The following is a 25,396-nucleotide window of genomic DNA, read 5'->3' as shown; positions in this document are numbered from 1 at the left end:
ATACGCATTGGTTATTTGAGAGGGCAATTTTGGCAGTCATTTTTGTACTCCCATATACACCCTTTTTCCATATATATAATACCACAATGAGCTGTGATATTTTCTTCCTCGCAATCGGTTTAAACAGAAAACAAGTAATTACTATTTACGGTTAATGAGCTAATGATAAAAATACCTCTACGAAATCTTAATCGTCCAAAACTTTGTAATCCAACCAGTTCGCAGACGAAAACTGTGGGAAATACTGTCAATGAAGCTGCTGTCCTCACATATCCAGCGGCTGAAGAAGTATCCCTCATACCTGTATACCAATGTTCCCAGCCGATTTAAGCATTCATTTTAAGAGACTTAAATTCCCAATCGAGCTTTCGGTTGCAAAAATAATAAACAAGGCTTAAGGTCAGAGGGGGGGAGTGGGGGTAAATGAAATGGACAGGGAGGGGGAAGAAATTTGACTTAGAGAGGAGAACGAGGAGATGGAGTGAGAAAGGGGAGACGACGACAATGCTCAAGGAGAGGGAGAGGGATAGAAAGAGGGGGGAGAGGGAGATTAGGATGTAGATCAAGTTACCATACATATCCAGCAATTTCGAATCACTGACGAGTTCGCAAGCCAGTCTTTAGGAGAACGTATATGTTGTCACTAAGCGGTTACGTAGCAGATGGTTTTGCTATTAAGGGAACACCCATAGGATTAGCCAGTAAGAAAGTTTCAACTAACTAAACAGATAATCGACTGACGTGTCTGTGTTGCAAGTTCACTGTTAAGTTTCTCAGTGATTCGTTAAATTAACACGCAGTTTTTTTAGTAAACAATTTCGAAGACCCCTGCCGACCACATGTGATTTATCTACCTCACTAATAAAATTCATTAATACCCGTATGCTATGTCAAACCAATTTACTTATCCCGATTTGTAGAATTCTTCGTTTTGTACTGTTAAGTCGGATCAGCGGTTTGATGCAGGTCTCCACGCTAATCTGTTCTGTGAAAGCCTCTTCATCTCTTTATAGCTGCTGCAGCCTACACTCTCTTGTAGTACTTCATCTCTTTATAGCTGCTGCAACCTACACTCACTTGTAGTGGATTATTGTAGTCAGGCCTTGGTCTTTGTCAGCAATTTTTACACCACCCCACGTGCTTCCCTTAACAAACTGATTAATATTTGTTGGCTCGCGATAATTCTTACCAACAAATCCTTTCTTTTAGTCAAGTAGTGTCATAAATTTCTGGCCGAGCGGTTCTAGACGCTTCAGTCCTGAACCGTGCTCCAGCTACGGCCGCAGGTTCGAATCCTGCCTCGGGCATGGAATGGTGTGATGTCCTTAGGTTAGTTAGGTTTAAGTAGTTCTAAGTCTAGGGCACTGATGTCCTCAGATGTTAAGTCCCATAGTGCTTAGAGCCATTTGAACCATAAATTCCTCTTATCCCCATTTCCTTTCAGTACCTCCTTATTAGCTGTCTGATCTACCCCTCTGTCTCTAACAAGGGAACCTCCTCATCGCACCCCCCTCAGATATAGTTATAAGTTGGCGCATTGGATAGGCCTTGAAAAACTGAACGCAGATCAATCGAGAAAACAGTAAGAAGTTGTGTGGAACTATAAAAGAAATAACCAAAATTTACAAACTGAGTAGTCTATGTGCAAGATATGCAACATCAAGGAAAGTGTGAGCGCAGTACCGCTGTGGTCCTGTGGTTAGCGTCAGCAGGTGTGAAAGGAGAGGTCCTTGGTTCAAGTCTTCCCTCGAGTGAAAAGTTTAATTTTTTTTCTTTGCAGACAATTATCGAAGTTCAAGCACTCACACATAATCAACTTCGCTTTCCAAAATTCCAGGACAAGTTCAGATGTTCTTGGACATATGCAGGATTTGACGGTCCACACACGGAAAAATTTGAAAACATTAAAAACATATGTTTTGACAGAGCACAGGGAAAAGTGTGCGACTGTGAAACTGTTGCATGCATTTGTTGCAGTTTATGTGACAAACTCTTATGTTTTCATCACTTTTTTGGGAGTGATTATCACATCCACAATGAAAACCTAAATCGGGCAAGGTGGAAGAATCTTTTTACCTATTCGACAAGTGTACAAGTTAGGTGGGTCGACAACATATTCCTGTCATGTGACGCACCTGCTGCCACCAGTGTCGTATAGAATATATCAGACGTGTTTTCCTATGGAGGAATCGTTGACCTATGACCTTGCGATCAAATGTTTTCGGTTCCCATTGGAGAGGCACGTCCATTCGTCTACTAATCGCACGGTTTTGCGGTGCTGTCGCAAAACATAAATTTATTACAGTGAACAGAGACGTCAATGAACGAAAGGACAGATCATAAGTTTGCGAAAATTAAGAAAGTAAACTTTTCACTCGAGGGAAGACTTGTACCAAGGACATCTCGTTCCGCAGCTCCTCACACTAACCACGGGACCCCTGCGCTCCTGAGCTCACATTATCCTTGATGTTGCATATCTTGCAAATGGACTACTCAGTTCGTATATTTTGCTTATTTTTTTCATAGTTCCACATAACTTCTACCTGCTTTCTCGATTGATCTGTGTTCAGTTTTCAAGGCCTATCCATTGTGCCAACTTATAACTAAATCTGAGGGGGGTGCGATGGCGAGGTTCCCTTGTAAGTATTTTTCTATAGCATCACCATATTATTTACTGTCCACATTTCACTTGTGTACAAGCTTACATTCCGAATAAATACGTTTATAGAAGAATCCCTAACACTTGTATTTTGTATTAGCTGTTAATAAATTTCAGTTTTACAGAAACATTTTGGTTTTCTTTTGCCAGTCTACATGTATATCCTCTCTACTACAGCCATTGTCAATGATTTTGATGTCTAAACAGCGATACTCGTTCACTGGGTTTAGTGTCCCATCTTGTAATCTAATTGCTTTACCATGGCCTTATTTAATTGAATTACACTTTATTTATTATTTCCGTCGTTTTACTTTTACTGATTTTCAATTTATCACGCCGTTTCTAAACACTATTCACTCCCTTCTGTGGCTCTTTTTTGTCCATCTTTGATCCTTATATTATTAAAATATCACTTACTAACCTCAAAGATTTACTTCTTCGTACTTGAAAAGTTCTCTTTCGGTTCATTTATTGGTTGCTGAATGCATAGACTGAGTTATATGGTGGACAGTCTTCAAATCTCTCTCATTCCCTCCTCGGCTACTTCATCCTTTTCACCTCCACCACTGTAGCCGCAGTCTTCTTTCTGTACAAGTAGTAGATTGCCATTCGCTGTTTTATTTTAAACCTGCTGCTTTTAGAAATTTAGATTGTGCTCGGCATGCTGAAAAGTAATGCTTTCGCTTTTCTAATGTGGTAACCCTTAAAACTTTTTAAATAAAACAAACTTTGTTAAAATTTTGCACCTTTGTTCTTCATGTTACATATTTGGAGCCCTCTGCTGCTAGAAGGCCCGAATTCTAGAGTGCAGCGTAGCAGTGTGTAACGCAACTGTGTCGGTGCGTCAGAAACAGACATCTGTAATCGGGTTTCAAATTCGAAGAGTTCGTCCACATATGAAGCACCGTCTCCTTTAGCATGACATTGCAAGACTATACACGTGCGCTGCGACATCTGTAACAGTCCGATGCCTTGGGTTCTTTGCCATCGATTGTCCTCCATATGGTCGCGACACCGCCAATACGATTTTCATCTGATTCCAAAACTTAAAGAATACCGCCGGCCGCGGTGGTCTCGCGGTTCTAGGCGCGCAGTCCGGAACCGTGCGACTGCTACGGTCGCAGGTTCGAATCCTGCCTGGGGCATGGATGTGTGTGATGTCCTTAGGTTAGTTAGGTTCAAGTAGTTCTAAGTTCTAGGGGACTGATGACCACAGCTGTTAAGTCCCATAGTGATCAGAGCCATTTTTATTAAAGAATACCTTCGAGGACTTCACTGTGATAATGAAGCGATGCAAGCTTATGTCAGGTTGTGGCTCCGTTAACAGAATCAAACATTATATAGTGACGGTGCCAACAAAGTTGTTTCTCGTTGGGAGAAATGTGTTCTTGGAAACACCGAGAGTCCTCCTGCGGAGACGGTATTACTTTTTATATTGGATTCAGTCACTTTTTTATGATATAATCGTAAGCGTTTTCAGTCTCCAAAGGTCATCTTCAGATGCTATGGGGGGGGGGGGGGGCATTTGATGAACCATTGTTCACGCTTTGTTAAGATGACAACCAGTTATGCTTGTATCATAAAAAACTGTCTGAGTCAAAAATAAAAAACAATACCTAAGAAATGTGTTTGTCGCCAGGCTGACTATGTTGTGAAATACATACGCAGAACTGAAGAATAAAGATGGAGAATGTTAGTAAAGTTTTTTTTATTTAAGAAATTTTGAGAATTTTCTCATAAAAATTCGGAGGCATTATTTTACGGCACTCACTGGTATATTTTAGTCACCACTGTAAAAGGCTTGAGCGAAACGTGTAAGTATTGTAGAAGGGAGTTTGTCTTTCTTCAGCCTACATCCTGAGGCCAGTAGCAACTTAAGTATTGCCTGATGTCATTACAATTCTCAGGTACCAAAAGCGACCTTCCTCACTGTCAGGTTCTAGCAGTCTTTCTATTGTTCTGTAAACAGTTCTTATAAATATTGTGGAAGTGTTTCCTTTCCACAATCATCTTCTTCTTGCTGCTACTTCGTCGAGCTAAGGACCACGTGATATAACTTCCTCGTGATGTTGGCTTCGTTCCTGATTTTTCGCTCTTTCCAATATTTTTTCATTCTTCCACTTTGTTCTTTCCTTCTTTCATTAGTTCATACAATGATGCGCTATGTTACCTTTTCCTGAAAATCCCGAATTCCTTGTCTTGGTTCTACAATTCAGCCTGTCAGAATGTCAGCTTGCCCAGCCCTTTCCTCAGTATAGTTTTCCTATATATTCCTTCCGTCTTTCAGTCTTCCTTAGTTTGTTTTGTTCTTGATATTCATATTGCTGCTTCTCTTCTCTACAAATGTATGTTTACTTTCCTGTATAAGACGCCTCTCTTTCCTACATTCATATATGCATCTACAGCGCTCCATTTCTCCTCTAATCAGTTCAGTTTCGCTTTTTTGCACTTCCAGCCAATGTCATTTTAGACGTCTTTATTCCCACTTCCCTCCTTCATGTTTTAGTTTCCTACTTTCGTCAATTCAAGAGCGAAAATAGAAAACGTTCTAAGTTCAGATCTGATATTTTTCAGGGGAGTGAAGAAAACAGTTTACCACGGTCTGTACATTGTGGATTTGTCTTCAGAAACTGAGAAGGTTTCCTGGTACCACAGAATTATGCTGCTCTCCACATCGTTGCAAAAATAAAGGGATAAACTGGAAAATACTTTAATAAGAATCTTGTAATTGCCATGCGTGGAAACTGACTGTTTCTAATTGCAAAACAGAAAGATTTTACAAACCAATTCTAGCAAATCAAAACGAACAAATCGCTACCAGTAACAATGGTATTGTACTGTTACCAGTTACGAACTAACGGGTAGATCTTTCAATGGCTGCACACATTTCGATTACATGTAGTGTTATTTACATTAGTTGTTGGCTTTTTTTTTAAATTAAGTAAACAACTACAAATTTTTATATCCTTATGTATGTTAAACAGTGCGTGTGTATGAGTGTACGTAAATACGTACGATGATCGTTCAATAAGTAATACAACATTTGTTTTGTTGAAAGCAGGTTGTTTTTATTCAGGATTCCAGTGCATCGTATTCCCCCATCTTTTGGCTACAAAATCATGTTTTTCAACATAATCTCTGTTCATTGCTACAGCGTTTCACCACCTTAGTTGGAGACCCTGTGCGCCTCTCTGGTACCACTCTACTGCTCGATGTTGGAGCATAAATAAACTCCCCACCATCCACGTACTGCTTCCCAAGGGGTACGTCCTTCATTAGGCTAAACAGATGGAAGCTCTGTATTGTCTTCTCTTAGGTGACAAGGAACCAGTGGGCCACACATTTGAGTACCCCCATTTGTGTACGAGTGTGTCAGCACTACCAACAGATACGTCCAGCTGAGTGACAAGATGTATGATTGTGATGCGTCGATCATCTCAGAAGAGAGTGTCTGCCCATTCCAACATTACAGGAGAAGCTGATGAGTGTGGTTTGCGCAGCCTTGATAGCGTGATGACAGACACATCGCCCCTCGACTCACCATGCTTTTGCTCGCTGCTAGATCTCCGTTGACATGGTGCAAGCACCTATGAATGTCGATGATGCTCTGGTTTTCCGACAAAGGAACTCAGTGACAGCTCTCTGCTTGGAATGTATCTCCGCTACAGACGCCATTTTGAAGGCTTCGTATAGCACCACCACATATCGGAACTTCATGAAACTGTAGGTGGCTGATGATACGATATTCCACAATGTCCCACAACAACTTATGCACTTTTCCAACCAACTTTGGCAGGGAAAAAAATTATCGCAATATTTACTGAACGCCCTTCATACAGTGATGAGCCATACAGTGATGAGTCATAACATTACGACCACCTGCTCAATAGCTTGTTTGTCAGTCTCTGGAACGAAATACATCAGTGATTTCGTACGCGGTGATAGCGACAGATAGTGACGCAGATAGGTTCCATAGCGTTTACATCAGGAGAATTTGGTCGCCGAGACAACAACGTCAGTTCACTATTATGCTCCCCGAACCACTGTAGCACGCTTCTGGCTCCGAGATACAGACAGTTATACTGCTAAAAGATCATACCGCCGTCGGGGAAACATCAAGCATTAAGGGATGCGTGTGGTTCGCAGTTGTCTGCGTGTCTTCGATTATTACCGCAGCGCACAGGGAAATGTTTCCCATAGCATAATACTGCTCCCATCAGCCTGCGTCCATGGCGTGCTGCACGTTTCGTTTCGCCGTTTACCTCGATGACGGCCATCGATCTAGTGTAGCAAAAATATGATTTACCCTAAAAGCTGACACGTTTCCACTGATCGACGATGGAATCCCGACGGTCCTGTGCCGACTGAAATCGTAATTGACGATGTAGTTGGGTCAACATATGAGTGCGTATGGGTGGTCTGCCGAGGAGATCCATTTAGCAGCATTGTGCTCAGTCTACTGAGATGCCACAGATCATAAACTACCCTAGTTTACAGAGCGGTCAAGCGTCCGAATCCCACATTTTGTGAAGAGTCATGGACGTCTAACCATTTAGCGCTAAGTGATGGTTTCACTGTCCTTTTGCCTCTTTCCGTAGATGCTCCCAACACTAGCACATGAACTTTCGACTAGCTTCGTGGTTTTCGAGGTATTAGTTCACAATCACTGCGTAATAATAATCTACCCTTTGCCAAAGTCGCTTATCTCATTGGATTTCCCCATTTTCAACCTATATCTTTGCTGTCGTGATCCACCGTCCATCTCTGCTCCGTTTACATACTTTTGATACCTCGTCACATACCCACAATGCCACCAGGTGGCTACGAACGCAGCGGTGGGTAGTGGTCATAATGTTTTGGCTTATAAATGTATGTACATGAGAGTATGTGTACATCCAGCATCTCCTCTCCATAGCTGGATACATCTCGACCAAATTTTGTAAACATACTGCTCATTATGTGAGAATCAGCACTGTGGGAGTTAGAGACTCGTGGCTCGCATAAGAGCAGAGATACTCGGAAAAAAGTGTTTTCTATTCTTGATGCATACACTGCCATGCACGCTAGGTATGTAGTCCAGGTTTTATCGGCATGTTTTGCAGAGATAAATGCGTGGGTGGGCAGAGATGAGCAATGAGAAGGGGGAGGAGATGCATAATGTGAGATGGGTAAGGATGAGGTGGGCACAGATAGGGGGAGGAGGACATCGACATACAGAGAGTTGGGATATGATGGACAGAGAGAGGGAGATGAAGGGATGGACGGTCAGAGGGAAGGATGGGATGCGCAGTGAGAGAGGGCGAGCCTGAGATGAACAGAGAGAACAAGTAGGAGGCACTGGATTGACAAGGACTGAAGAAGGTGGGTTGTGTAGATCGTATCTGTATGTCTTTCAGGGACTACACATGCGGATGGGAACAGCTAACCAGAGGAATAGTGGGGAGGAGGAGTTAGATAGTGAGAGGGGAGGGGTGAGAAGATTGCGGACAGACGAAAGGTGGTGGCGACGGAAATACTGAGAAGAGTGAGGAAACAATGGAGAGAGAGATGGGGAAGGGGGCTGGGCACAGATAAAGGAAGTTGGTGAGAATTTCTTAGAGAGGGGGAGAAGTAGAAGGACAAAGAGAGAAAGAGGGGAGGAGTAGATTGACAGAGAGAATGTGGAGGAGGATATGAAGGACATAGAGAGGGGGGAGTAAGTGTAACACAGGTAGGGTCAGAATGTAGGAGACAGGGAGAGGTGACAAGGAGATGTGCAGAGGCAGGGGCAGATGTGGACATGATCAGAGAGAGGAGAAGGAGGACATGGACAGAAGTAGGGAGAGGAAGATAAAGTCATAGAGAGACAGGAGGAAGTGGACGAACATAGGGTGTAGGATATAGAGAGGCAGGGGGAGTGTGGAGGAGGAGATAGACAGTTATATGTGGGAGGATAAGTTGGACAAAGAGGTTACAGGAGGAAGAGGTGGACACAGAGAAGGGGGAGGAGGTGATTTGTGCAATATATGTATCGAACTTGTGTGTAAGCAAAACCACAACGTAAACGCCCAGTGGAAAACAAGCATGAATTGCTTCTTAGAATGAACCTGTCGGTTAGAAATCGGTAAAGGTGGCGTTCGTGTAAATAATGGTTTTATTAACATTGTTTGGTTAATCTTCTATGTTTTGCCTAAATCAACAGCCAACGTCTGATAAGCGTCAGTTTTTGATAAAATAGCAAGAAGAAAGTTTCTGTTCCTTGAGCCGTTTAATACTGAGAAACTACATTTTATTTCTGATAATTCCAGTACAGAAGCACAGTAAAAGTTTTTAAGTCATATCACTGTAGTCAACAAAGACCACTTCTCATTTTGGAAGCACAGCTTGGGACAGAGAGTATGAACTGTCCGCTATGTCACGATTGACAGACTTTCTCCGTGATCTGGCATGGAACATGCAACAGATACTGTGAACATGAGTATGCGTTTTGAGAAAAAAATTACACTTAGAAAGTTTTACATTTCCACTCTTCAATTACATTAAATATCGGATGCATTATCCAATAACTTCTACCGCACTATGTCTTCCTGCATATTTGATCTTCTGTTATCTTCAATTTTTCAACTCCCTATTTCACATATTCATCTTTAGTTATATTCCGTTTCTCACCTGCAGTCGATAGTTGAACAACCCTCCAAGTGAACCTACCAAAAATCACTGACTCTTCCGATTTACCCATGTGTTATCTCATTAATACCCTACATTTTTGGTGTTTACTCAGTTTTTATCTGGATTTCATAACCAACAAATTATGATCATGTACTTCATATCAGTGACCACAGTAGTCATTATACATCGTGAGAAAGCAGAATGGGGTCCTCCGCGGAACTCGTGGACTTCAAACATGATCAGGTTATTGTGCGTCACTTGTGTTATATGACTCTAAGCGGGATTTCCACACTCCTAAACATCCATAGGTCCATTGTTTCCGATGCGATAGTGAAGTGGAAACGTGAAGGGAACGTACAGTACAAAAGCCTACAGGCCGACCTCGTCTGTTGACAGACGGAGACGGCCGATAGTTGAAGAGGGTCGTAATCTGTAATAGGCAGACATCTATCCAGACCATCAGACAGGAATTCCGAACTGCATCAGGATCCACTGCAAGTACTACGACAGTTAGGCGGCAGGTGATAAATCTTCGCTTCATGTAAGAAGCGTAAACATTGGACGACTGGACAGTGGAAAAACGTTGTGTGAAGTGATGAGTCACGGTACACGATGTGGCGATCCGACGGCATGGTGTGGGTATGGCAAATGCCCGCTGAAAGTCATACACCAGCATGTGTAGTGCCAACAGTAAAATTCGGAGGCGGTGGTGTTATGGTGTGGCCATGTTTTTCATGGAGGGGCATTGTACCCCTTGTTGTTTATTAAGCACCTTCTTGCCTCCCACTGTTGAAGAACACTTCGCGGATGGCGATTGAATCTCTCAACACGATCGCGCACCTATTCATAATGCACAGCCTGTGGCGGAGTGGTTACACGACAATAACATCCCTGTTAGGACTGGCCTGCATAGAGTCCTGATCGGAATCCTGTAGAACACCTTTGGGATGCGTTGGAACTCCGACTTAGTGCCAGTCCTCACTGATCGACCTCGATACCTCTCCTCAATAGAAAACTCCGTGAAGAATGGGCTGTCATTCCCCAAGAAACCTTCCAGGACCTGATTGAACGCATGCCTGCGAGAGTGGTAGCTGTCAGCAAGGCTAAGGTTGGGCCAACACCATATTGAATTCCAGCATTACCGATTGAGGGCGCCACGAACTTGCAAGTCATTTTCAGCCAGGTGTCCGGATACTTTTGATCACATACTGTAGTGTAACTCAAAACATGGTAATGCTTCACAACTTCAAATCCAGTTTTGCTAACTCTGTCTCGCTATTATATATTATACCTGGAACTTCTCACTGTCTTCAGCCGTCTTTCACGATTTTCTTTTTTTTCAGTCATAAGTCTTCTGACTGGTTTCATGCATCCCGCTACGAATTCCTCTCCTGTGCCAACCTCTTCATCTCACAGTAGCACTTGCAACCCACCAACTCAATTATTTGCTGGATGTATTCCAATCTCTGCCTTCCTCTACAATTTTTGACCTCGACTGCTTCCTTCCCTGTCATTCCCTGGTGTGTTAACAGATGTCCTATCATCCTGTCCCTTCTTCTTCTCAGTGAAGTCCACATACTCCTTTCCTCTCCCACTCTGCTCAGAACCTGCTCATTCCTTACCTAATCAGTCCATCTAATTTTCAGTATTCATCTGTAGCACCACATCTCAAACTCTTCGATTCTCTTGTTTTCGGGTTTTCGCACTGCCCATGTTTCACTACAATACAATGCTGTGCTCCAAACGTACATTCTCAGAAATTTCTTTCTCAAATTAAGACCTATTTGTTATATTACATATTAGGAATGCCCGTTGTCCGTGTGCTAGTCTGTTTTTGATGTCCTCCTTGCTCCTTGCTCCGTCCACATTGAATTTCGCTGCCTAGGTAGTAAAATTCCTCAGCTTCATATACATTATGACCATCAATCCTGATGTTAAGTTTCTCGCTTTTCTCCATTCTGATACTTCACATTACTTTCGTCTTTCTTCGATTTACTCTCAGTCCATACTCTGTACTCATCAGACTGTTCATTCCATTCAGCAGATCTTGAATTTTTCTTCACTTTTACTTAGGATAGCAATGTCATCAGCGAATCGTATGTGGATATTCTTTCACCTTAAATTTGAATTCCACTGCTGAAACTTTCTTTTATTTCCATCATTGCTTCTTCGATGCACAGACTGAACAGTAGGGGCGAAGGACTTCATCCCTGTCTTACACTCTCTTTAATCCGAGCACTTCGTTCTTCGTCGTCAACTGTAGGCTCTTGTATATATTGTTTATTACCTATCTATCCCTAAAGCTTACCCTTATTTTTCTCAGAATTTCGAACAACTTGCACCAATTTACATTGTCGAACGCCTTCTCCAGGTATACAAATCCTATGAATGTGTCTTGATTTTTCTTTAGCCTTGCTTCCATTATCAACTGTGGTGTCAGATTTGCCTCTCTGGTGCCTTTACCTTTCCTAAAGCAAAACTGATCATCATCAGACTCATTTTTCTTTTACATTCCTTTACATTCTTTTACATTCTTCTGTATATTATTCTTGTCAGCAGCTTGGATGCATGAGCTGTTAAGATGATTGTGCGATAATTCTCGTACTTGTCGGCTCCTGGAGTCTTCGGAACTGTGTGGGTGATATTTTTCCAAAAGTAAGACGGTATGTCGCCAGACTCATACATTCTGCACAACAACGTGAATAGTCGTTTGGTTGCCACTTCCCCCCCTGATTTTAGAAATTCTGATCGAATTTTATCTATTCCTTCAGCTTTATTTGATATTAGGTCCCCCAAAGTTCTTTTAAATTCTGATTCTAATACTTGCCCCCCTATCTCTTCTCAGTCGGGTCCTCTTTCTTCTTCTATCATATCAGACAAATATTCCTCCTCACAGAAGCCTTCAGTGAGCCGTTTCTACAATATTCCTCCTCACAGAGGCCTTCAGTGAACCGTTTCTACCTGTTCACTCTACCCTCTGTATTTGCAAGTGGAATTCCCGACGCACTGTTAATGTTACCACCCTTGATTTTAATTTCATCGAAGGTTATTTTGACTTTCGTACATGCTGAGTCCGTCTTTCTAACGATCTTTTTTATCGATTTCATCACATTTTGCATGCAGCCATTTCGTCCTAGCTTCCCTGTGCTTCCTGTTGTGAGGTAACGAGCATTTCGCTATCATTTACGTATATGGCCGAAAGAGTCAGCCTTCATGAATTGTGAAACGAACCGGTCGTCTAGGACTGGATGCTACAAAGGGAGCAGATTTACCACCCGATGCACAAACTCACAGGTGTTTATTTTTTATTGAGGCCTAAGCGCTGTAGTGTGCGAGTGGGGCAGACGAGAATCTACGTCATAGGGAAACGCAGTAGAATGCTTTTGTGGCAAAGGAGACGTTGCAGTGTTAAATAAGACCGTAAGACCGGCGATAAAGGGAAACACTTATGAAAACGATTTAATTCTGTAGTAATGCAGGGAATCAAGCCAAAGTAAATTTAATCCGCCATCCTACATAAATTTCGTAGTGATCCGTATAAAACTTGAATATTGATTATATCTATAATAGTTTCGGATTTATTGTCAAAGTGAAATCAACAAGTTTTGTAACAAAGGCCTGAATGCTTAAATCTGAACGCTTTGGTCGATCTTAACGATCGTCATTTCACATAGAAGCGCATCATGAAAACAACAAACGTTGTAAAAATCAACTCTGCAACTTTATGTGCTTAAGAGATATAAAAAATTTAAATTATCAGTATTTTCATTTAAGCATCAGATCATCATTTCCTCCACACAAAACGCATTGAACGATGACAGCATGTCACCTTGTTGAATCATTAGGTAACAGAATATTTGTTGTGATGTTTTGTCCACAATAGCTACTTATGTTCTTTATTCATTTATCACTAAACACGCTGGTGTAAGGCTACTGGCCATGAGATTCAAAGTTAAGAAGGGAACTGTATTGCTTTATGTAGAAGAATTTTACAATGGATGTTATTGTTACTGCCGGCCGGAGTGGCCGAGCGGTTCTAGGCGCTACAGTCTGGAACCGCGCGACCGCTACGGTCGCAGGTTCGAATCCTGCCTCGGCCATGGATGTGTGTGCTGTCTTTAGGTTAGTTAGGTTTAAGTAGTTCTAAGTTCTAGGGGACTGGTGACCTCAGCAGTTAAGTCCCATAGTGCTCAGAGTCATTTGTTTGTTATTGTTACTGTATTTAGAACGTGAAAGTTGTCCAGCTTTGATTATTTAAATATGTTAAAATGTAAAATAATGTATAGGAAACTGTAGCCAATCAGATGGACGGCTTCAGGTAAGGGAACTGCCCTCGTCAGTTGAGCGAGGATATTCGGCGGGCGGGAAGCGCGGCCGGGGACGGGCAGAGGAAGTGCTGGAGCATACGCGAAAGCGGAAAGTTCGCCTGGAGACACCAAAGGGTATATTTCGGATTGAGACGCGAAAGTGGACAATCGGTCTTCAGGCAGCCAGGAAGTGAACTGACTTACAAACTTTCGCGTTGTGTGGTATCGCGGGACTTAGTCTCTGAACGGTGAGCAGCCGCGCGCCTGGTATAAACTTTTCGTGTAAATGACGAGGTGGAGTACCGGACTTGCGATTCGCTATGAGATTATGAATGATCGAACTGTGTCAAATGGATATGCGCTCGAGTGTAACAGTAACTCCAAATAGGACCACTTTCTCTGTTAGTTTGCTTTCTGAATAAACATTATTCTAACCAAATTGCAACTGTGTGACCTACATCATTTATGGCTCGTTAATTTAGTTCCCAATATTATTACTACTGTTATTACATGTAATGTTAACTTTGTATTTTGCAAACTTGCCATCAGCCAGACAATTTAACCAAAGGGTCACAAGTGTTTAATTTAGGATGTGTAAAGCGACACGTGCGGTTCAACCAGCCCGCATCTCGTGGTTGTGCGGTAGCGTTCTCGCTTCCCACGCCGGGGTTCCCGGGTTCGATTCCCGGCGGGGTCAGGGATTTTCTCTGCCTCGTGATGGCTGGGTGTTGTGTGCTGTCCTTAGGTTAGTTAGGTTTAAGTAGTTCTAAGTTCTAGTGGACTGAGGACCATAGATGTTAAGTCCCATAGTGCTCAGAGCCCTTTGAACCATTTGGTTCAACCCCTAACGAGTTTCAGCCAAGTCATTTCGACGAAGAGGAACCGCATGTGAGCCCCAACAGCTTTGGGATGTTAGCTCGCCCTATTTATTTTATTCCTCAGCGAATTGTAGTTTTGTATTCCTGAGTTTCCCCAAACATGTTTGTACCTCCTTCTTTCATCGATCAGCTGAAGTATTTCTACTGTTTCCCATGTTTTTTTTTGCAGTTACCTTCTTCATGCCTTTGTTTTTCTTCCCAACATCAGTGATTACCCCCTTTAGAGATGTCCACTCATCTTCAACTGTACTGCCTACTGAGCTATTCATTACTGTTGTATCTACAGCCTTAGAGAACTTAAAGCGTATCTCGTCATTCCTTAGTACTTTCGTATCAAACTTCTTTGCGTATTGATTCTTCCTTCTTAATCTCTTAAACTTCAGCCTGATCTCCATCACTGCCACATTATGATATGAGTCTATATCTCCTACTGGGTTCGCCTTGCAATCCGGTATCTGATTTCGGAAGCTGTGTCTGACCATGATGTGACCTAAGTGAAATTCTCCCGTATCACCTGGCCTTTTCCAAATATACCTCCTCCTTCTGTAATTCTTGATCAGAGTATTTGCTGTTATTAACTGAAATTTATTACAGAACTTAATTAAGATTTCTCCTCTCTCATTACTTGTCCTCTCTCATTACTTGTCTTGTAACCTTTTCTTGTACTCCTTTCCCTACAACTGCATTCCAGTCATCCATGACTATTAGATTTTCATTTATCTTTACGTACTGTACTATCCTTTCAATGTCCTCATAAAATCTCTCCATTGCTTCATCTTCAGCTTGCGACATCGGCATGTATACTAAACTATCGTTGTCGGTGTTGGTTTGCTGTCGACACTGCTAACAACCACCCTATCACTGAACAGTTAACAGTAACATACTCTCTGCCCTACCATACTATTCATAACGAATCCGACTCCCGTTATGCCATTTTCTGGTGCTGCTGATATTAAACTATACTCATATGACTAGGAATCCTTGTCTTCTTTCCGTTTCCCTTCACTGACCCCTACTACGTCTAGAATGGGGGTGGGAACTGTTGTTCGATTTCGGGCAGACAGTTCACATGCACATGACGGTAGAGATGGTCGCATAGATGAGCTCTTGGATTAAACTTCTGGACATTGGAGCCTGGGAAAATAGACTTCTTGCAAAAATGCGAGAGCCATCCGAAATTTTGTAAGCGATCCCATTCTTTCCAGAAAATATTATCATCTCTCACTGTTTGAAGGACGCACAGGAAACGATTTAGAAACAAAATTCGCCACGAAATGCTTCTGCATGGATTAATCTCAAAAGTGTCACTTTAGTTTTACTTACCACGTAGAGAATAGGAGGGAATAAACGACGTAAAGGTGCCTATACGAGAAGTAGTGACAGTAAAAAGTTAACGTTCCATCGACGACAATGTTAACAGAGACCGAAAGAGTTTGATTTTGACAACGGTTAGGGAAGGTAACGGCCCTATCTTTACAAACATATTATGTATAGAATCAACTTATGTCAAATACGAAGCTGAGTACACAGTTGCCCGGATAATTCCAAGCTGGCTAGTGCGTGAGACATGGATATAGTTTTAAAGGAATCGCTAGATACGTAAGCAAAGCACTACACATTTACAAATTAAAGCACTACACATTTACAAATAAGACCTGAGTAGTCACTGTAAAATGATGTATTCTTCACAGATAACCGCATAATCAGCTGACTAGGCTCGACTCCGTTCGCCTCCATAGCCGAATAGTCAGCGTGGATTACTGACAAGCGGAGGACCCGGGTTCAGTTCCCGGTAGTGCCGGAGATTTTTCCCTGGTGGGAGGACTGGAGTGGCGTCCTATTCGCCACGTGATATCAATTTAGGAGATACTTCAATTAGAAGTAGCGGCTCGATGGTCTACAAAGCAGACACACCCATCCATACTGCATATGCATGACGCCATTAGCTGACGGCGACACTGCCATGGGTCCCAATTTGCCTTCTGAGAACGACACAGATGCGGCTCTATAGATTTCCATAGTTACGAAGTAGGTATTAGCTTGCGGTAGTTTCGTTAGAGATTCCGATCTCATAATTGCAGTGATGTCTGAGTCGAAAACAGTTAAAGAAGGTAGAAAGTCTATTGCTGAAACATACACACTCAAAAAAAATTTTGCACCACTCCAGTTTCCAGAGTTCCTGAAGATAGACGTCGACTGTGGATATTGTATCACAGACACAGTCCCTTTGACTGTTCAGAGATTTCACTAAACCCGCCCAGAGATATAAACAACCAGGCACGAGCAGTCCCTATTAGACGGAGGGGGTCCAACAGCCGATCAGTTCCAGTCATTCCACCAGGAAGGAGGTACACGGCTCGCGTTGTCTGTAGGTCAACCACGCGTAGACGGTCAATACCGCGGTTCGATCGTGTCCGCATTGCTACTTTGTGCCTGGAAGGGAAGTGTCCAGGCGTCTCAAAGTGAACCAAAGCGATTCTTTTCGGACATGGAGGAGATACAGAGAGACAGCCCCGGCTGTCGCTGACATGCCTAGCTCAGGCCGCCCAAGGGCTACTACTGCAGTAGATGACCGCAACCTACGGATTATGGCTAGTAGGAACCCTGACAGCAACGCCACCATGTTTAATAATGCTTTGCGTACGGCCACAAGACCTCGCGTTACGACTCAATGTGTGCGCAATGGGCTGCATGATGCGTATCTTAACTCCCGCCGTCTATGGCGAGGTCCATCTTTGCAACCACGACACCATGCTGCGCGGTATCGATGGGCCAAACAACATGCCGAATTGACCGCTCAGAATTGGCATCACGTTCTCTTCACAGATGAGTGTCAAACAGCAATTAAAAGGGCAGATATGTTGTTTATGTTGATCTGTATTCCAGTTTTCTGCACAGGTTCTGGGACTCTCGGAACCGAGGTGATGCAAAACTTTTTTTGATGCTTGTGTATAAAGTTGTACTTACGGTAGGGTAGGAGGAGGTCTAATAATAAAAGTGAAAATAGTGATGCAAGGAAACTATGAACTGCAAAGTGAAAGCATAATGACAAGACAGAAGGCCAAAACTCACAGTAGTTGGACAAGTACATGTGCCTTCTAGCTCCGAAATCGATAACGACATAGAAGGAATTTATGTAAGATATGAGTGATACCAGTTCTAGAATGGAGGCAGAAGTTTAGTTCAGGTTAGGGACGCGTATCTAAGGGTAACAAAGGCAGGATACTGGAAAACTTGGACTGAGCAAAAGGTATGAAAGCGGAAGGCAACAGGCATAATTTTACACAGAGCACAATTTAATAAATGTATGATTTGGTATAATAATTATAAAAACAAGGTTGTATTCTTGAAAGCACCCGTGGCCTAGGGGTAACGTCTTTGATTAGCATTCAAAACGTTCTCAGTCTCGGGTGCTAAACCCACCACTGCTTAAATGCTGATTAATAATCCGCATTGACGGTCGAAGACTTCCGGCATAATAAATCTCCCTCATTCCGCCAACAGCCTTGTCAAAGAGTGCGGAGGAGCGGACAGAGGGTCAGGACACTCTCTTGTCCTGGGGGTGGGAAACTGCCCCTAAAGATGGAATAATCAGCAGTGATCATCGGCATGAGATCGCAGAAGGCAATGGAAACCGCTGCAATAACGAAAGATAACTAGTATATGCAAGACATGTGGCCTATAGTCGGAAAAGTGTTCTGATGATCTCACCATTGGCAAAAGAGTCCGGAACAGTCCCCCGTTCGGATCGGCAGGAGGGAACTGCCAAAGGGGAGGTGAGGAAAAGATTTAATAACCAACGAAAGGATAACGTTCTACGACTCGGGGCATGGAATTTCAAAAGTTTGAAAGTTGTAGGGAAGCTAGAAAATATGAAAATGGATACCCTTTCGAAACCTGGACAGCAAGCTACACCGCGATGCAGAACGCCTCTCTTGCAGAGTCTGCCACTTGAGTTTGCTAAACATCTCCATAAATCAGTGCAAACTGTGGTCAAATACGAAACATATGTAGATGGCCTCCATATGAGCACTAAAAATATCCTCTTAGATATCAGTTACAAGATAAATCTCATGAAGCTGAAGCTGTCAATTCAGCTAAATAGGTGTACCTAGAAATAAAATGTACAAAAAATTTAAATTAGGAACTTTGGTTTTGAAATTATTAAAACGAAGTCGTTTTTCGTTGTGACAAAATATTTTTGCGAAATTTCGATAAACGGGTTTTCCTCGGAGCGTAAAAATAGTTCGCTGACTCTCATCCAAATACGGAGACATATCGACTGTAATAAAATATGAGAAACTACAGGTCGCATGGAAACATTTAAGCCTTTGTCTTTCTCTCGTGCTATTCGAGACTGTTAAGTTCTTCTAAGATCCCTCCGACAAACACTTAAGAGTGGACTGCAGATGTAAATGTAAATAAAGACAGAAGACTACCCGTATGACCAACATTACTACCTCTGTTGTCACCGGCAAGTTTGCTCTTACGGCAATTCTTGGACTATGAGTAGCTGTCATATGAAATAGGAGCTTTGAAGCATGGGCCAATACACATCGTCAACACCATATGAGCATGTTATGAGAGCATATGTGGCGGAATGAACGATCTCTGCCGGCCGCTGTGGCCAAGCGATTCTAGGCTCTTCAGTCCGGAACCGCGCTCCTGCTACGGTCGCAGGTTCGAATCCTGCCTCGGGCATGGATGTGTGTGATGTCCTTAGGTTAGTTAGGTTTAAGTAGTTCCACGTCTAGTGGACTGATGGCGCAGATGTTAAGTCCCATAGCGCTTAGAGCCATTAGAACGATCTCGAAGGAATGGGTACATCATAATGCCACACTTCACCTCTTACTGAAAATAGTGGCAGACTGATCAGTGTCTGGAAAATGGGTATACCCTATGCTGACATCTCAGCTAGTAAAGATGAAGGAAGAGGGAAAAATAATTATGTTTTAACCTTTCATCGACGACGAGATAGTAGAGAGTGGGGCTCGCTTAGAGATCGTTCAGCTGTGGCCGGAGTATAACCTGTGGCTAGGTGTATGTCGTATGCAGGTGCAACTGAAAATGGACCATGTGTTGTGACAACAGAATTATATGACCATCATATGGTCTAAACTAATTCGTTACCTGTACAGCTTCGACTACAATGTGGTCTTGGTGCCCTAGATCTGTAAAGCTTGTGAACGCGTTTGCAAATGGTTCAAATGGCTCCACGCACTATGGGACTTAACATCTGAGGTCATCAGTCCCCTAAACTTATGAGTACTTAAACCTAACGAACCTAAGGACATCATACACATCCATGCCCGAGGCACGGTTCGATCCGGCTATCATAGCAGCAGCGCGGTTCCGGACTGAAGCGCCTAGAACACCTCGGCCACAGCGGCCGGCTAATGCGTTTGCATGTCAGGTTGTGTACTGTGTGATGCAGTCTGTACTGATCATGCGCAGTCGTTTTTGTTGATTGTCATTGTAGAGAAACAATTAAGAGAATCGTGAAGAAAACCACAAAAATAAACTGTTAACGCTCCACGAGTATTTGCAATCAATTCTGTGCATCTTATCCAATGAAATTTAGAGAAAATTCTGACGTCACTGTGACGTCACTGGTGCCCAGTTCCGCACTATATATGGCAACGTTTCGATTGCCCTACCGCCGCACCCCCACCAACTCCCAATCACAGGATCCCAGGCCGTATTCAGCTGAAGTCCACCGTCTTTATTGAGAGAGTTGTCCGATATTTTGATCTCTATGGTTTAATTTATTACGCAGAGGAGAACTCTGCCGGAAGCTCGTGAGCAATTAACTACTTGACGCGGCTTGAAACCTGAGAATATTTTATTAATGGATATCACAGCGAAAGCGTACATTTGTGCAAAGTGAAATGAAATGTAGTGCAGCGCTCCGATCGGGTTCGGCGGGCGAATTGTAAGTGGTTAAAGTCTCAGTCCAGCCGCGGTCAGACAGTACAGGCCAGCTTGGCTGATGCGATAATCAAGTAAGCCACTGGGTAATATTATTGAGATTACTTTAAAACACTCTTCCAGAACATGTGCATGTACTGAGAAACTCACACGTTGCAAATTTAATTTTACTTAGAATCTCATGCTTGGTCCAGAGTGAGCTAGCAAAAGTTGACAGGACATGTAATATGACAAATCCCCTCCTTTCCCTACCCCCACCCACTCCATCCGTCCCACTGCCCTACCCACCCCCAGTAGGACTAAGTAAGAATCACAGCTATAAGAGTATAAATAATGGAGTGTAAGTGGTCAAGGCATTCAGTCGTGTGCCATTCTATCTGCGTCTTGAAACGGATAGAATCACGGGCTTTTGCGTTTCAGAGAAACCATGGCTAACACTTCTGTCTACCTGTCTGTCATCGAGTTCCAGTAAAAAGCACGTAATACCTGTGGCTTGGTGGCTATGGGACGTTGGTAACTTCTCTGACACAGGGAGCATGTGTGCGGCCAGCCTCCACCATCTGAGGGTTCTTCGGCCGGCAGACAGCTAGCTGTCAGCTATCTGGTTGGGAGAGGCACGCCCTCGCGCCGTTCTAGCCACCTAACGTCCTTGGGCACCGTCCTGTCCTGAGCTGGGGGATGACCGGGCATTGCTGCACAGCGTGGGACATCTAATGTTGGCTATAGGATCTAAGCGACATGAGGACCACGAATATGCTCGGGGTTGCATATCCAGCGGAACTCTGGAGCGAATGGACGGGTCGCGCTCGTCCTTCGTCTGCCGGCGACCTGAACGACGTCGCGGCAGCTCCCGACGCGACTCAGAACAACGGATGTTAGAGAGGCCAGCGGGGTGTCAGCATATTACGCAGTTGGCTACGTTTGCACGCACACAGTATGGCCTTGAGTCTGGACAGCACGCTGTATAAGGCTGCTTGAATAAACACCTGTCACTGCTAGCACAGTTTAACTGCACATCACGACGTGCATCTGCCCGCCACTCACCTTTACTCTCACCTGATGTATACTGGCCAGAAATTGGCTGGGTCGTTACAGCAGTATACAAAACAAGTTGAGGTCGCGTTAGTTTATGTTAACCTGACCTTATGGCGTCATTCTTGTCCTATCACATCGCATCACTCTTCCCTTCGTCTTTCCTCACCTCTTCACCATTCCTGTCTCCCATTCCAGCCAGGGTACTGAAATTCGCCCATTGATGTAATCCTTTTGCATCTGTGAATCGTGATATATATATATATATATATATGTATATACACTCCTGGAAATGGAAAAAAGAACACATTGACACCGGTGTGTCAGACCCACCATACTTGCTCCGGACACTGCGAGAGGGCTGTACAAGCAATGATCACACGCACGGCACAGCGGACACACCAGGAACCGCGGTGTTGGCCGTCGAATGGCGCTAGCTGCGCAGCATTTGTGCACCGCCGCCGTCAGTGTCAGCCAGTTTGCCGTGGCATACGGAGCTCCATCGCAGTCTTTAACACTGGTAGCATGCCGCGACAGCGTGGACGTGAACCGTATGTGCAGTTGACGGACTTTGAGCGAGGGCGTATAGTGGGCATGCGGGAGGCCGGGTGGACGTACCGCCGAATTGGTCAACACGTGGGGCGTGAGGTCTCCACAGTACATCGATGTTGTCGCCAGTGGTCGGCGGAAGGTGCACGTGCCCGTCGACCTGGGACCGGACCGCAGCGACGCACGGATGCACGCCAAGACCGTAGGATCCTACGCAGTGCCGTAGGGGACCGCACCGCCACTTCCCAGCAAATTAGGGACACTGTTGCTCCTGGGGTATCGGCGAGGACCATTCGCAACCGTCTCCATGAAGCTGGGCTACGGTCCCGCACACCGTTAGGCCGTCTTCCGCTCACGCCCCAACATCGTGCAGCCCGCCTCCAGAGGTGTCGCGACAGGCGTGAATGGAGGGACGAATGGAGACGTGTCGTCTTCAGCGATGAGAGTCGCTTCTGCCTTGGTGCCAATGATGGTCGTATGCGTGTTTGGCGCCGTGCAGGTGAGCGCCACAATCAGGACTGCATACGACCGAGGCACACAGGGCCAACACCCGGCATCATGGTGTGGGGAGCGATCTCCTACACTGGCCGTACACCACTGGTGATCGTCGAGGGGACACTGAATAGTGCACGGTACATCCAAACCGTCATCGAACCCATCGTTCCACCATTCCTAGACCGGCAAGGGAACTTGCTGTTCCAACAGGACAATGCACGTCCGCATGTATCCCGTGCCACCCAACGTGCTCTAGAAGGTGTAAGTCAACTACCCTGGCCAGCAAGATCTCCGGATCTGTCCCCCATTGAGCATGTTTGGGACTGGATGAAGCGTCGTCTCACGCGGTCTGCACGTCCAGCACGAACGCTGGTCCAACTGAGGCGCCAGGTGGAAATGGCATGGCAAGCCGTTCCACAGGACTACATCCAGCATCTCTACGATTGTCTCCATGGGAGAATAGCAGCCTGCATTGCTGCGAAAGGTGGATATACACTGTACTAGTGCCGACATTGTGCATGCTCTGTTGCCTGTGTCTATGTGCCTGTGGTTCTGTCAGTGTGATCATGTGATGTATCTGACCCCAGGAATGTGTCAATAAAGTTTCCCCTTCCTGGGACAATGAATTCACGGTGTTCTTATTTCAATTTCCAGGAGTGTATATATATATATATATATATATATATATATATATATATATATATATATATATATATATTTCGAGGATTCACTCATGTGGTATTGGGTTTTTGTCCTAATAATTATAAGTTTAAAATTTGTTGCCATTTCTAGCAATGTTTGGCTGTTTTGGTCCGTTCAGTAAGTGTATCGTTACTTGAATAATTTTTTTTTTCATCTGTGAGATGCTAGGTTGAACGCCTGACGGTGGTATTTCATTATTTTCGCATTGCACGTTTCTGATGATAGCCATTCTGCAGCCAGTCTCTGCATACACTATGTGATCAAAAGTATCCGAACAACTGGGTGAAAATTACTTACAATTTCGTGGCGCCCTTCATCGGTAATACTGGAATTCAATACGGTGTTGGCCTACCCTTAACCTTGATGACAACTCCCATTCTCGCAGGCATACGTCCAATCAGGTGCTGGGAGATTTCTTGGGGAATGGCACCCCATTATTCACGGAGTGCAGCACTGAGGACAGGTATCGATGCCGATCGGTGAGGCCTGGCACAAAGTCAGCGTTCCAAAACACCCCAAAGGTGTTAAATAGGATTCAGGTCAGCACACTATGCAGGTCAGTACCTAACAGGGATGTTATTGTCGTGTAACCACTCCGCTACAGGCTGTGCATTATTGAAAGAGTCAGTCGCCATCCCCGAATTGCTCTTCAGTAGTGGTGGCAAGAAGGTGCAGTGATAATGGTACGCAAAACAAGAAGGGATGCAAGCTTCCTCCATGAAAAACACGACCACCACATTCGAATTCTGCTCTTGGCACTACAGACACTGGCATATGACGTTCACCGGGCATTCGCCATACCCACACCATGCAATCGGATCGCCACATTCTGTACCGTCATTCGTGAATCTACACATTTCTCCACAGTTTAATCGTCCAATGTGTACGCTCCTACACCAAGCGAAGTTTTCTCACTTCCCGCCTAACTGTCATAGTACTTGCAGTGGATCCTGATGCAATTTGGAATTACTGTGTCATGGTCTGTATAGATGTCGACCACCTCGTCAACTGTCGACGATCTCTGCCAGTCGACAGACGAGGTCGGCCTATAGGCTTTTGTGCTGTACGTTCCCTTCAAGTTTCGAATTCACTATCACATAGGAAGCAGTGGACCTACGGATGTTTAGGAGTGTGGAAATCTCGTTTACAGTCATATGACACAAGTGACACCCAATCGCCTGACTACTTTCGGAGTCCGTCAGTTCTGTGGAGGGCCCCATTCTGCTCTCTCACGATGTCTAATGACTACTGAGGTCGACGATATGGAGTACCTTGCAGTAAGTGGCAGCACAATGCACCTAATATGAAAAACGTATGTTTTTGTGGGTGTTCGGATACTGTTGATCACATAGTGTACAACCTTTGCTACTGGCGGTAGATGTGTTGAGTATATGAATTGTGTCATCTATGCGAAAAGTCAATATACTTTTCCGTATATTAAATGTTGTTGCCGAATCAATCGATGTCAAGTGGGACAAATGTTCTATCAGCAGATGTAACAAGATCAAGGGATGGGGAGAACTTAAAACTCAGCTACTACAATATAATTTACACATATAATTAGTTACTGTTCAAGCTGTTAGCGGAACAAAAGTATGAAGGAGGAATTCTTTAAGTCAGATTATCTGTTCTTTCTGCAAGCGACGTTTTATTATATATCGAATGGTAACGCTTCGTGTATCGGGTGGTTGCACTAAGTGTCTTAAGCCTCATTTTATCTCGCTATTCTTCAGTTACTGGCAATTTTGTTTATGCTATGGATAAACGGCGTCTGCCCAAGCTAACACTGTTCCTCTAGTGTTTCATGCTGCAAGCTCGTTCGAAAGAAAACCTCTGCTTGTTTCTCACCACAAACTACTTTTGAAAGTGGAATTTCGAACTCTCATACAGTAATGCGGTCCAAAACAGGTCTAATGTACGTCCATCTTACAGTTTGTTATTTAGATGTTTCAGGCGCGTCACTGTAATTAAGAAAATGCTTAATGGCTTTTCAGAGTGACAAGAGAGTGTTTCCAGGAACACTTTATACACTACCGGAAAAAATGGAACACACTCAAGTACTGAGTTCAGTGACACAAGGTATAATATATGCATACTGAGGGAATGTTATGCTAGTGATTCGTTTGTCACGGTCAAAGACGATCAAACGGCTTTCAGGAGGCCTGTCTGTTCACCCTCTGTTTTGAATCTACAGTGCT

The sequence above is a fragment of the Schistocerca serialis genome, chromosome 3 (genome assembly GCF_023864345.2).
Source record: "Schistocerca serialis cubense isolate TAMUIC-IGC-003099 chromosome 3, iqSchSeri2.2, whole genome shotgun sequence".
NCBI lineage: Eukaryota > Metazoa > Arthropoda > Insecta > Orthoptera > Acrididae > Schistocerca > Schistocerca serialis.
Note: the sequence above shows the minus strand (reverse complement) of the source record.